A 12434-nucleotide genomic window follows, 5' to 3' on the forward strand; every position below is an offset into this window, starting at 1 on the left:
TCGGTATGCTTTATGGAAAGTTTGCCCTTGTAAAGCGACCTGGAACAATATATTTTATACTTTGCTATGAATCTAGGGAACTCTTGAAAGTAGACATTTGTATCTTAGAGTGCAGTGGCATCATTGTAGCTCACTGCAACCTCACACTACTGGGCTCAAGCGATCCTACTGCCTCAGCCTCCCAAGTAGCTGGGGCTACAGACAGGCGCATGCAACCACACACTGCTAACTTTTCTATTTTTTGTAAAGACGGGGTCTCCCTCTTATTCAGGTTGGTCTCAAACTCCTGACCTCAAACAATCCTCTCACCTCAGCCTCCCAGAGTGCTGGGATTACAGGCATGAGCCACCATGCCCATTCTACATCTTTGTATTAAAATATATTTATCAAATTGTTCAAATGCTGTTATAATTTCCTGATGTTTCTCCCCCACCCCCAAAATCTTGGTCTCAAGAATATATGAAAATCTAACTTCAACCAGTTGATATTATTGGGAAATCTACATTTTAAAATTATTATAATTACAGATATTTGTATATTTATTATTTTTATTTCTGCACTTTAATAAGTTACCAATAAGCACACTGAGGGTCAATTTATGATCAGCAAAAAAAAGAAAGGAAAATGTTGTTTCTACTATTCATTGTAAGTTTATTTTTGGAGAAACAAAATGAACAGATGAACATTATGTGGGGCAACTGAGTTTTGAGCATGATATCCATGGTAGGCTCTGGTGCATGTACACCGTTCCCTGGACTGACTATTGGCCAGAATCTCTTCCTCCAGCTTGTTCCTCAGTTCCTACAGATCCACGATTCCCACCACATCAGGAGTTCACACGGCCACCAGCTCCATACTATGCTAGCAAGAGATAGAAAACACTTTCCATAATTCAAACAGAGATGACCAAAGGTTTTATTGGTTTCTATTGCATTGTTTTGTTGCTTTAGATTGCATGTTCATAAAGATGAAACCAAGTATTGCATGTATGTAAAGAAAAATAATCACCCCAGATCTATTATCTACTACCCAGAGATAACGACTGATTAGCATTTGGAGCTGTATAACTCCATACAATCAAGAATTTTTTTGTGCGTATGTGTAATAGGTATATACATATCACGTATACCTATATCTTTCATAACATATTTCATTCAACATATATCATACTATTTCTTTTTATTAATCAACTTTATATCTTAAGTATATGTATGTTAACAAATAAATATACAATTACCTTATTACTTACATTGGAGAAGTTGTGCTTTACAGTATTTGTGCAGAAGCTCTGGAATCAAACTACTTAAGTTTGAATCTCAGTCTTATTGATCAGTTGTGTGATCTTGTGTAAGATAATTAAACTCCTTGACTCATTTATAGAATGGTTATCCTAATGTTATCTACCTTATAGGGTCACTGAATTATTAAATGAGTCAATATATACAAAGAAGTTATAATAATATCTGCCACATAAGTATTCAATAAATGTCACATCATTTTTAAAGCTTCATAATATTCCATCATGTAGTTCTCTATATTTGACAAATCCCTTACTGTTAGTTATTTGAAAATTTTTGCTATTAAAAACATAGTAATAATGTCCATGTACGTGCATCTTTTCATAATTTCTATTTTGAAGAGGAATAAATTTACAGAAATAGAATTTCTCAAAGCCTCTACATAGCTATGAGTCTTTTGAAGCTGATTGCCAATTTGCCCTCAGAAATGTTGAACCACCTTTTGCCCACCAAGCAGGGAATACTCATTTTAAAAATATTGAACCCAGATTATCAGCCTTTTAAACCTTTTTCAATCTGATAGGCCAAAAAAGAGGGGAGGCCTTTATTATCAGTATTATTATTATTATCTGTTTACATGCTTCTAAATATTTATTAGCTATTTGTATTTCTTCTTTTTTATGAATAATTTCCTGTTCATGTTCTAACCATCTTAAAATTTTTATTTAGGCACTTATCTTCTTCCAATTGGTTTATAAGAATTATTTGAGTGTAAGAGAAAACAACTATTAGTCATGTATGCTGCAAATATTTATACCATGACTAAAGCTTTTAAATAACTCTCTGGCAAGTATTAGGGGAAGACAAAGTGAGAACACAGACTTCCCTGAAAAACTAGCACTTGTGTTCCAAAAGAAAGCCAACCATTTGCATTGCCTGCTCCCCCAGAGTGTTCCACTGGCTATAATCACTTATGGCCAGAGTGGTGGCAACAACCAAGGTAGGAGATTCTGTTTGTACAGGAGCTGACCTTGCCATCTCTTCTATTAAATTCAGCCTCAGGAGAATAGAAATAGAAGAGAGAAGGGAAGAGATATTGAGAATGGCTTCACTCCCACTCTGAGAGGAGAGCTTAAACTCCCTGTAGGTACGTGGAAGCTCATCCCATCCTACTTGAATAGAGAGAAAGAGAAGAGAGGAATGCAGCCTTACACTGACCCCTCCATGGGATATCTTAATTATTAAAAGTTACAAGAAAGCTATGAGATCTGCCCAAGATGAGAAAGGAAACCCAACAGAGCATAGTGAAAGGGAAACGTTGAAAAATTACCATGTGTTGTGTTTGCACCTCCTTGAGTTCAGTTTATAGAATAATGTGCAGTTCTAATTAAAATTTATAAAACATATCTAAAAACTATATTCGATTAATTCCCACTGTAAGAAAAGCATGTTAGATCAGATCTCTAAATCCAAAGGGTATTTTAAAGCTGTTTCTAATTAATATTCTTACAGAATACATTTTAAATTATATATTATTTTATTTAGTAACAATTTATTTAGTGTCTACTATGCACCAGCTGTTGTTCAAGGTACTAGAGCTTTGAGATACACTACGGACAAAAAACGAATTTATAATATCCATATAAAGTCAGTTTTTTACAGATGTTTATGAAGAAAAATAAATCATAATGAGGTGCTACATGTACCAATGAAGTTGAGAGGGCTTTTTTTAGAGTTGGTGATGAGAGAAATCTTCTCTGAGGAGTTAACATGGTAGCAGAAACTTTAAAAATGTGCACAAGTTTAACAAGAATATAAAAGAATGCTGAGTATCACGGCAGCTAGATCAATGGAAAATATTATCTAAGCAGGTTTAGCTCTGTTGATTAGTAAGTCTATTGGTTGTCAAGCAAAACTGATCTTGAAATAATAAAAAAGTCTCCCTATATTTAGAAATGTCATTATCTTTTATGGTTCATCTACTATATGAGCCAATACAGGTAAAATATAACACTGTATGTCTGTTTCCATTTGGTCATTTCCTGGCTGTCTGGGAAGGCAGATAGGTAGAGGGGATTGAATGGATATATAAAAGGTAAGATTAGATGGAGAAAAATCTTAAAAATTCATTTATGTTTTTCATATTTTATTTTCATTTACTTAACTAATATTTATTTTATTAACATCTACTATGAGCATAATTCAACATTGGTTCACCAAAACATTTGCACTTCCTCCTAGCACTTTTTTTTAGCACTTGGGACATACCTTGCACAATGCAGACCCCCAGTTAAAACTGAATGACTGAATGGGGGAGATAGAAGGGTGGGGGATTTTTATGTCTTGTATAGAGAAAAATCAATACAGATGGCACTGTGTCCTAGGGGTGATGGAGTTTAGGACATTCTACCCCAAAATATAGCACCTTGGCATTTGGAAAAATGGCCGAAGCAGGAAAGTCACTCTTACCTTCCCTCAGCTCTTTCTTCCTGAAGCAGGTGATAAAATCTAGGAAGAATTTTCTGAACTTCCCCAGAAGCAGATCGTAAGACCCTTCTTCAAGAGATGCCCTTCCCATATCTGGAGGAAAGGAGCATTCTTATCTCTGAAGGCACAGAGTCACAGAAACAAATCTGAACCAATTGACCTTGCTAAATTCCCTCCAGTTTATTGCCATTTAAATCATACTTTTTTAGCCAATAATACTACTCCACAACTGTTTATTTCTTTATCAAATCTAGCACAAAAATACACAGGTTTAAAAATCATACAATAGTTTATCCATTTCCTTGGGTCTTTATTGCCTTATGGAGACTTCTGTGTTAAATAAATGTGTATGCTTTTCTCTTGTTAATCTGTCTTTTGTTATACAGGCCTCAGCTGTGAACTTAGTGATACATGAAGAGAAAGTATTTTCTCTTTCCCTATGAGGGTAACATCACTTATCTAATGCATAAGTTTTTATTTAATTTTTGATAATATATTAATGTGAAATATACTATAGCCTATATATCACCAAATCTCTATTTTATTTAAAATAAATAATAAATTTAAAATAAAATTATTTTATTAATAATAAAATTATATGAGGGTAAATAGAATTCATCATGCCTAGAATAAATTAAGGATGTGATAACAGTCTTGGATCATAAATTGTGTTTAGGGAACATTATGGGCTTATGACATGTTTGAATCCATGTAATAAATTAAAAGAACAATCTACTACACAAAGCCTAAGAAACCCATGAAAACCAATTTTGTACATATTTATCCCTCATTTATGAGATAAGACATAATCTTTATTGTCATTTTAAAATATAATATTGCTTAATGTTAAGTTCAGAAAAGGGCATTGGATTAGTCATCAGCCCAACAAATTTTGAGAGAAGCGTACAAATTGAAAAATGTACCATATCTTCTGTGAAAGGGGACACAGAGGTCCTGTCTGGTTATGTCTGAACTTCCTTTGAGAATCATGATAATCCAACCTTAGTTACACAGCTCTGCATGTACTCCAATGGTAACTTAGTAAATGTTTATTCTGTTTGTGTGACATCTGATATGGACACTGCAATCTTTACTTTTATTCTAAGCATAAAGAAATCCTAAAGATCATACTCCTAAACAACCACGAGATCCAAGAAGAAATTAAAAGAGAAACTTAAAAATATCTTGAGATGAACAAAAATGGAAACACAAAATACCAAAACTTGTGGGATACAGCAAGAGTAGTTCTAATAGGGAAATTCATAGCAATAAATGCCTACATAAAAAAAGAATAAATATCCCAAATAAACAACCTAATGTTACACTTCAAGGGACTATAAAGAAAAAGGACAAACTAAGCCCAAAATTTAAAACAAAAATAGAAATCAGAACAGAAATAAATGAAATAGAGTCTAGCAAAACAATGGGAAAAGATCAATGAAAGGAAGAGTTGGTTTTTTGAAAAGATAACAAAATCAACAGAGCTTTAACTTAAAATTAAAAGTCAGAAAGTCAAACTCATAGAAACAGAAGGTAGAAAGGTGGTTACCATAGCTGGGGGTGAGAGGCCATGGGAGGATGTTCATCAAAGGACATAAAATTTTAATTAGATAGGAGGAACAAGTCACATCATGGTGACTATAGTTAATAACAAAATATGGTGTACTCAAAAATTGCTAAGAGAGTAGAGTTTGTATTCGCAAACACAAAAAAATGATAAGAATGAAGTAAATGTGTATGTTGAATAGCTTACTTTAGCCATTCCAAAGTATATGCATCGAAAACATCACGTTTACATTATATAGATAATTTTTACTTGTCAATTAAAATTTATTTTTAAATTTTAAAAAAGGAATTCCTGAATTCTACGATTAGAACTCCTCCTGTCTTCTGATATTTCACAGAATTTCCTTGTTCACCTTCCCCTCTCCCTTAAGCCTCCAAGATAGTCCATTGGTCCTACTCCATTACACATTGGCTTTTAGAAATTTTAGGACACTTGTCCTATTCTTGGGACCTTTTGTCCTAATCTTCACTCTCAGTATTTTAAAGTAGATAAAGAATTATCAAATTCTGTAGGCAGATGTGTGGGACATGTTTATAGTCCCAGCTACTTAGGAGGCTGGGGCAAAGAGAATCGCTTGAACCCAGGAGGTCAAGTCTAGCCTGGACAACATAACAAGACCCAGTCTTTCAAAAAAAAAAAAAAAAGAATTAGCAAATTCTTCCTCAAGATAGGAGGACTCAGAATTATGTTTCTTGGAGCCAAGACTTCTTTCCCTTCATAGTTCTTTCTTTGTGGTTGTGTTATTGGGAGAAGGATCAGCAGAAAAGACAACACTATATCTTGCTACCTGAAACTCAGCATTTGTTATCCCCTTATTTTGCATTCCACTTTTCCTGTACTGAGTACTTCTATATCTGATTTGAATGGTGCCCAGAAACAAGTCTAAGCAACTTCTACTGAAAGAATAATGTGGCCAAGAGAGAGAACAGTACATTCTTTGGAAACCACTCTGCTCCATTCACAGCAGCATGAAAATTAATGATTAATGAGCTGTTCTTTTATCTGTGAAGATGATGCCACTGACCCAAGACTGGACATTCCCTCTGAATCAGTTTTTGGAAATGAGGAATGACTATACAGAATCAACCACAGTCATCGCTCATTTCCTTTTTATCAGCAAGTTGCACATTGGCTGCCGAGGAAAAGTGAAATCTATGACCATATACCAGCACATCAAGAATTTTTTTTTAATGTAAAGGTGCTATTAAAAAAAGAGAGAGGAAGCAGTTAAGCTATCTTTGCTGCCAGAAGGAGGCAAAATAGATTATTGAAAGGAATATCAACAATTACTTAGGCATAAGAATCACACGTAAGACTTAAAAATAAATGGCCACAAACCAGACATTATGATTGCATAGTTCTGATGGGCCTGAAGACTCTGAATTCTAACAATTCAAATGAAGGTTTGTTCCAAGACAACATTTTAAGCAGTAGTGGTTAAAGGATGAAGAAAGAAATAAGGAAGACACTGATGCTCAATATTTCTGTTTTATTTTGTCTGCATGTAGTTCTTAGGCACTGGTAGTCTCTATTGACTGTCAAGACCTAAAGTTAGTAAATAAATAAACTTGGAATATTTATACACATATACATATGTGTATAAATATTAACTTCTTTGGGTTATAAATTTAAGCAAAGAAAAAATATACTAAAATTATTTTCAGTCTTTTCTTTGAAATACCAGTGTTGAGTTATAATCATGTACTTTTAGTATTCAAAATATGCTATATTTAAGCATGTTGATATTTGGAGGGAAATTAAATTATTTAATAACATGATCGTATCCATATAACATCTCTTATTTGTACTGCTTCTTCATCTATAATCTCCACAGTGCAGCCAAAGTGACTGTGGCAAAGAGCTTGTTCATTAGGCTGCCAATGAAAGTATCTTGTTCTTTGGGGGAGAATAAATTTTAAGCTTTTGCCAAAATTGTGTTGTGTATGGAGAAGCAAATACTGGTGTATCTCATAAGCTAAGCCATAAGTCTTCCATGTTTTCTCAAACTTTTGGAGATTGTCCATGTGTGGGGTAGTGAAAGAATACTATGGGAACAAATCTGGCATATGGGATATCCAAGGTTGCCTCCTCCAAAATCCTTTGATCACAAACCTCCATGAGTAGAGGTTATAACTAAAGAATCTCCCACTCTTTGAGTATAACTTTTGAGAGTAAGTCACCATTAGAGTCCAAATCCATGAAATAGAGCAGGATGATGTATTCAAGTGACAGTATTGCTAGATCTTATTCTTGGTTTGCTGAGACATAAATGAATGTACATTTCAAAAGTTATTTTCAACAGTTAGCAAAAAGATATTATTTGGCCCATGGAATAAAACCAAGACACCCAAATCAGACATCCTATTTGTCTCCCAAATTCCAACTTGCTAATGCCCGAAGATAAATTGACAATCTTTAGGTGGTAGGAAAAGACTAAGCAGGGAGCTCTCTGTCTCCATAGGTGATATATAGGTGATAAATATATATATATAATATATATATTTATATATACTATATAAAGCTTATATATATACAAGCTTATAATATATATATATATATATATATAGAGAGAGAGAGAGAGAGAGAGAGAGAGAGATCTGCATCTCCTAAGTAACCCTGAGTAACAATGTCTACTTTTCCATACCTCAAAGGATTGATCAAAATGAAGCAATGTTATCATTTTTAATATTTGTATTATTATGTGGTTTTTACTTAGATTCATAAAATTCCTAGAGCCCATTTCCAAAACCATCTCTCAAAAAGGCCATTCTTTGTAAGCAAGAAAATGCAGATTGTTCTATTATCACCTTATTAGGCAGCAGCTTTCAGATTTCTTGCTGTTTTCCTTTCTGGTTTCATCCTTGGACACTCTCAGCAGCTATCTTTTCTCTCTTTTTTGCTTTGATTTATTTTTCTTTCTCTCATCTTTTGAACTTATTTTTTCATTCTCCACATCATGCAACCAGTTCACTAAATAACTTTTATCCCTTCATCCAAAATGGATTAAAGATTTAACAGTGTCTTTATGATCAAGTATTGTTACATCGAATATTCCTCATTTATATACATAGAATTTTCATTTATATACATAGAACTTTCTCTCAGTGGATTTGATCAGACATGGTAGTCTTTAAAACTTTACGTTATATTTCACAATCAAGTCTTGAATTTTTCAGTTAATCTTGACAGACAGAAATCCCATTTCTATCTTAATTCTCAATGTGAAAGTATTATATTACTAATAATTTTGCACCCGAGCATAGTGTATTAGTATTGAATCACACAACCGAAATATGAAATCCTATTAAATCTTATTTTCTCTTCATTACACAAAAGGCAGCATTGACAGCATGTTTTGTCAACATTGAATACTGTGAACAAAAAGTACTAAATTACATTCTTAAGCACACCACCTTGAATAACATGGTATTCAGGATTTATCCACATATAATAGGTAAATAGTAGAATGCTATGAACAAAGTATGTTGGTAACTAGTGACTGAAGTTTCAGGCAACAGCTGTAGCTAGAAAAGCTTTTCTCCTGCTGTCCATAATATAGTGATTGAAACCCTCTCAACTGTAGACCTCCCACCCTCATTTTAGCAGTCTGTGAAATTTTCCTTGCATCATTGAAATACACTCTAAATGGAGTTCTCTTTAAAGACCACCCAGAAGTTACAGCTGTGGTAAATGCAGCTGATTGGTCCAATTTGCATTATTATGTAGTGCAGGAAGAGACTATACCTACATGCCTTTGAATGACTTGCTTAAAATCGCCTTATTTCTTGTGGGTCAAAGGGACAAATAAGAAGAGCTAAGACTCCTCAGCCTTTTTTCTCCAAATTCTATCTAAAGATAAGATGACCATATAGTTTATTATCCAAGCTGGAACACTTTCCAGCATTAAAGAGGGTGCTACCAATAATTCAACCCCGAGTAAACTGAGTTTGTTCGGGGGCAGGAACAAGGCAAAATGGAGATACTCAAGAAAGACCTACAATTCTAGAATCCCTAGCCCACAATGATTTGGCATCAATCTATTGACTACCACCATGTCATTGACAATTCATTAATTACTGATGCTGCTCTGGTTACAGATGCTGATTAATTGATATTAGTTATATGATTATAATCTATATTAGATCTTATCTCCCAAGTCATAATTTAGTTAAATATTGTAGGTTCATGACTGAGGCACTTACAACAAAAGACAGATTAACAAGAAAAAAGTATACAAATTTATTTAATGTAAGTTTCACGTGACATGGGAGCCTTCGGAAATTAAGACCCAAAGAAACAATGAAACTGTATTTTTATGCTTAGGTTTGATGAAAAACAGACAATCATGGAGTTGCATGATTGGACAAAGAGGATATAGTATAGTATAGTACCTAATAGTATAATAATAAACTGGGGATCTTAGCAAGGCCTGTTTTTCAGATTCTTCTCTGTGTCTTCAGAGATTAAGTCCATTCCTTTCTTGTGGGTATGGGGTGGGTACCTCTCACATGAGGGTCTTATGACCTGCTTTGGGGGAAGGTCAAAGAATATTTTTATGGTTTGCTTCAGAGGAGAAGGGTGAGGGAAAGTTCACAATGTCCTTCCTGCTTTTACTATTTTCTGAAATGCCAAAGTGCCTATTTTGGGGTAGGTAGCATGTCCTGAACTCCATTAATACGTAACATAAAGTTTTTTTACACATCTTAATTTCCTACTATTTTTTCTGTAGCATAGACATTTTGCCTATATTTAAACTCTACAAGATGAATTAAGAATAAATTTTCTCTCACTTTTTTTTTCCTTTCTGCTTATATACTAAGTAGAAATACCATGAATTAACCAAAGGATTTTTTAAATCTCTTTACTCTTTTCTCTGTATATACCCTTTGCCTTCTTTTATAGTCTATCTTTAAATACCTCATTTGCTTTTCTTTCACAATTCCAGAGAGAATTAAATTATTAAATGAGTCATTTTAGAATGTCAACAGAAAATCCGCTTTTTTCCTCTTCATTGATCCTGGGCCTTTTCAAACCTCATCCAAAATATATTTGCATATTTCATTTCTACTGGCTGGAATGAAACAACTGGACTTGAACTTGACACTAATACAATTTTAACCCAGAAATAAAGCCTAAAATTGTTGGCTTTACAGGATGCTGCTGTTCTTTTGAAAATAAGCTGCTCTGTGAAAATCCTAAGCATTGTGTTATTGAAATATATTAATCAATCAAATATTTATTAAGCAATCCACATGTCAGCTGACATGATGCAGTATATTATGGCCTGACCAGGGTGAGTACAGCATCACATGGTAGGGTGGCTGGTCCCAGGGTGTCAGAACGTAAGGGGGATGATGACAAAAGGTTTTGCATGTGGGAGGCACCAGGGCTTGCAATCAGAAATTGGTTATACATTGGGGTGAGGAGGGGTCTCTAATAATGTTAATGATCATGAAACCAGGTTTCTCAGCGTTAGGGAAAGAAGTTACAATACGAAAAGTGGGAAATCTAGAACGAAGCCTATATTAGGCTTTTGATATTAATGCATCATGGATTGAGTATTGTATAAAGTCACATCAATGTTAATAACTAAGTTACATCTGAGAAATATAAAACATCTGGGAAAAGAGAGTCATCAACTATTACCTTGCAAAAATACTGCCTTGCTAGGAATTTTGAGATGTAATTGATATTATCATCTCTGCTTATACACCCTCATCTCTGTTTCTTCATGTAGTGTTTAAATTATGGTAGCCAAGTTATACAGAAGTTTCTGTGTATCTATTCAACTACCAGAATTCCTTGGCTTAGTTAAGGCCACAAACATAATACTTGAATCATGAGGTTGTTCTGAGGACTTTTCCTCAACTGTCTAAAGTAGAACAACTTATCCTTTTATTTAATTAATTGGGAAAAATCATATAGATATTTGGATTCATTACTTGTGCTGTGAACATCAGCAGCTAATCTCTTACATCAGATCCTTCCTATTACATTCTCAAAAACGAATTTGGAGGTTTTTTGCCTTGTAATTTTCTGGTTTTGTATGCTTCTACTTAATGAAAAATGGGTTGGATGCTTTCTGTTCTATATCCCCTCATTCTAAGCCTCGTGTCTAGCTCAGAATAAGCATAAAATAGAGTGGGTGAAAGCATGTTGACTTTTTATCACAGCATCTATAATACTCTGAATATTGGAATATATGTGTCAGTATTAGAGTGTATACTGAACAAACTCTCAGTACTGGATAGATGGATGAAATGTTGGATGGGTGGATGAATAATATGTATCATTCATCTTTGAAAATATATGACCCATTTAATTTCTATTTGCAATTAAATGCTGTAGTTACAAAGTAATTTAAACAATAATTGCTGCAAATATTTTTCAGGTTTCACCTTCTTATTTTAAACAATAGTAAAATTCTGGTATAAAAAACAATGTGTACAATTTTGTGGTGCTTGTTGTGCTAGCGTTTGATTTTGGCTCCTAAATATTCACTTAGGATTTTTAACATATATTTAGATGTTGAAATAGGAGAGTTCCCAATGGCTTTCTTAGAAAAATCTTTATTAAGGAAGAAAGATTTTGATTGTTAATTCCCATTCTATTAGTAATATAACAGGTGGCTTATTGAATGAATTAATTTTTTTTTACTGCTATAGGGTGGGATCATTTCAAACCTCTTATATGACACTATGAGAAATAAACATGTTTATTAATATGTCACAAATTACATAAATATAAACTTAGAGAGCTAAAAGGAAAGAATTCTTGCAAACACCAAACCCCAGTTTTTCGTATTGTATAGGTCATAGACAATTATGGCTGCTACCAGAAAAGTCAGCTCCTAGTTTGGATGAAGCTGAGATGAATTATAAATATGTCATTAGAAGCAATATGGTCTATAGCAAATGAAAGATCTCAACAAAATTCAACCACTGACATGATAAGTGCTTTGAATAAGTCAATCATCCCTCTGCCTCAATTTAAGTATTCAAAAAATGGGGATTTGCAAAAAACTAATTATTAATATATGTCTGTAATTTATTTTAGCTGCTCTCAGAAAGAACATCAAACAGAAAGTACTCCTATTCAACTATAATGACTATTATTTAGTTTACCTTGAAGCCAAAATGTAG

At 33.6% G+C, this 12434-nt stretch overlaps 1 long non-coding RNA gene across 2 annotated transcripts in view; it reads right to left on the reverse strand.

Moving 5' to 3' along the window:
- Positions 1 to 655: 655 nt before the first annotated feature.
- The window catches only part of LOC142873686 (uncharacterized), a 52225-nt gene continuing 40446 nt past the window's right edge, over positions 656 to 12434 (reverse strand). For both annotated transcript variants that reach the window (XR_012921642.1, XR_012921643.1), the window contains one exon: positions 656 to 861. This is a non-coding gene — a long non-coding RNA (uncharacterized LOC142873686). The remainder of the gene's footprint in view (positions 862 to 12434) is intronic.

Source organism: Microcebus murinus, chromosome 11 (assembly GCF_040939455.1).
Source record: "Microcebus murinus isolate Inina chromosome 11, M.murinus_Inina_mat1.0, whole genome shotgun sequence".
Lineage (NCBI taxonomy): Eukaryota > Metazoa > Chordata > Mammalia > Primates > Cheirogaleidae > Microcebus > Microcebus murinus.